The sequence below is a fragment of the Pristiophorus japonicus genome, unplaced genomic scaffold (assembly GCF_044704955.1).
Source record: "Pristiophorus japonicus isolate sPriJap1 unplaced genomic scaffold, sPriJap1.hap1 HAP1_SCAFFOLD_233, whole genome shotgun sequence".
In the NCBI taxonomy this organism is placed as follows: Eukaryota; Metazoa; Chordata; class Chondrichthyes; family Pristiophoridae; genus Pristiophorus; species Pristiophorus japonicus.
Window position 1 is genome coordinate 191,034 of NW_027252047.1, and position 2,488 is coordinate 193,521.

A 2,488-nucleotide genomic window follows, 5' to 3' on the forward strand; every position below is an offset into this window, starting at 1 on the left:
TTCCAGTTCGATATATGTATCAATAGAATCAATTTCCACCAGTTTATTTAAACCCAATAACATAATTTATTTCGAGTGGGCTGGATGGAGGAACATGATCCATGTAAAAAATTGTTATCGTTTTACTTGAACTCAATGCTCATAAAATATTGGAGTGGGAACTAATTGGATAACAGCACAGCTGGCAACATTTGCAGAAAAGATTCGTGCAGCCAAAACGCACAATGACAACCTGGGACTGTGCGGCACCAAATACTCGGGGAAAAACAGTTAAACAATTCGTCCCTGGGTGGGCTCGAACCACCAACCTTTCGGTTAACAGCCGAACGCGCTAACCTATTGCGCCACAGAGACTGATGGAACTATAACGTTCAAGGCATCCCAAACCAGGTTGTCAGACAGTTAAAGCTTCAGATTGCTCTGACCGGGATGGAACTTGTCCACTCTCAGTGGAACTTTTCACAAATAAATGGAGGGACATTCATTGTGGATGCGTGGAAACAGTCTGGTCCCGCACACTGCAGACACTTCCATGTCACCGCCAACCAGCTCTCCCACAACCGGTGTGATCTACCTTCCAGCCTTCCGGTGCCTTGTCTGTGACAAAGTATTCTGATTGTCCCGAAGTCGGTGTTAGGTTTGAATTCCTTTTCAGCTCCTGACTGCGGATATTCCTGTGATTAAACAGGAACTAAATGCTTACAGGGACAGTTGGATTCACCGTTTCTTTGCTTTGTGAAATTTCAAAGATTGAAAGCGACACACATCAACCCCAAACCTCCCGTGAGATGGAAGCCCAGTTGCTGTTTCAAGCTTGAATACGGGAACAAGCAGAACTTATTCAAAGAAAGTCCAAGTCCCTGAGACGCCTGATTATTTGCACCAAACTCCTTTGCAATGATTTGAGGTTCATGTTTGGTGATCTGGGCACATCTTTTGCCAAACTACAACACTTCAAACATAACTCAACGGCCTGAAAGCGCTTTGGGGTGACATGAGTTCCTGAAAGGCACTGCAGAAATGGAAGTCCTTCTTTGCAAAAGTTCGATGCAATTTCAAAATTTGCGAGCAATATCAGGGCTCCTCTGGGACCCCTCGTAAATTTTAATGAACAACTCCAAAGGGAGAATCATAGCCCGAGACCAACGAGCCAACTGTTTGACAAACGTGAAGATAAGGTGTAACCATGATCAAAGCATTTTTGTATGTGTCGCTATTCAGAACATAAGAACTTAAGAACTAGGAGCAGGAGTAGGCCATATGGCCCCTCGAGCATGCTCCGCCATTTAATATGATCATGGCTGATCCGATCATGGACTCAAGTCCACATCCCTGCACGTTCCCCATAAGCCTTATTCCCTTATCAGTTAAGAAGCTATCTCTGTCTTAAATTTATTTAATGTCATGGCTTTCTCAGCTCTCTGAGGCAGTGAGTTCGGCAGATTTACAACCCTCTGAGAGAAGAAATTCCTCCTCATCACAGATTTAAATGGGCGGCCCTTTATTCTGAGATTATGCCCCCTGGTTCTAGTCTCCCCTATCAGTGGAACCATCCTCTCTGCATCCACCTTATCAAGCTCCCTCATTACCTTATACGTTTCGATAAGATCACCTCTCATTGTTCTGAATTCCAATGAGTAGAGGCCCAACCTACTCAACATTATCTCATAAGTCAACCACTCATCTCCGGAGTCAACCCAGTGAACCTTCTCTGAACTGCCTCCAAAGCAAGTATATCCTTTCGTAAATATTGTAAGTGTTTGTGATCCTCGCCCAATTGCCAGACGGACGGTTTGAATCGCCCCCACCTTACGAAAGTTCTAGATCCGGAAATTATTATTCAGAGTGTAAATTAAATGAGTCACGGAAAGGGATGCTTCGGTGATAAATCATAGTATATTTATTTGGTGTAACATACACTGGCTAAAACATGCAATGCTAAACGAAATGTCTCTGTGGAGAATAAAATCCCGGTTACAAACAACATACATACAGTACAGAAATGAACCTAGTAACACGCAGTAATCCCCTGGTGGATTCTAACCCCACCCCGACCAATGAATTACCCTCCCCAGAATAGCCCTGAAGAGCTTCACTTCTGAGAAAACCCTGAGCCCTTACCCAGCTGGCCTGAGATATCTGGTTACTGGCTTGGGACACTCGCGACCATGTTCACCACCACAAGCAGCCGGTTTCCTTGCTCAGCTCAGCTGTGGGAGGTTACTGCCTGGTCTTCAGTCTCGGTGGCTTCTTCTGCAGTACTGCGGCCCCTTCCTCTGGTACATCGATCGGTGGAGCGAGAGCAAGAGGGAGAGGGGCCTCTCTCTAGACACAAGTTGCAAGCTGCAAGCTCCAAGCTTCACACCAAGCTCCAAGCTAAAAATAAAGTGGAAAGGACCCTGTCTTTCTGGGAGTCTTGCTACCCCTATCTTTCCCGCCAATCTTTAAAACCCCTTTGTTTCTAAGCACGGGTACTTTGTCAGTGATG

General features: G+C 45.3%; 1 non-coding gene across 1 annotated transcript; it reads right to left on the reverse strand.

The window, feature by feature from the left end:
- Positions 1–280: 280 nt before the first annotated feature.
- Positions 281–354, reverse strand: trnan-guu (transfer RNA asparagine (anticodon GUU)). Its single transcript has one exon. It is a non-coding gene; the product is annotated as a tRNA-Asn (tRNA).
- Positions 355–2,488: the final 2,134 nt, after the last annotated feature.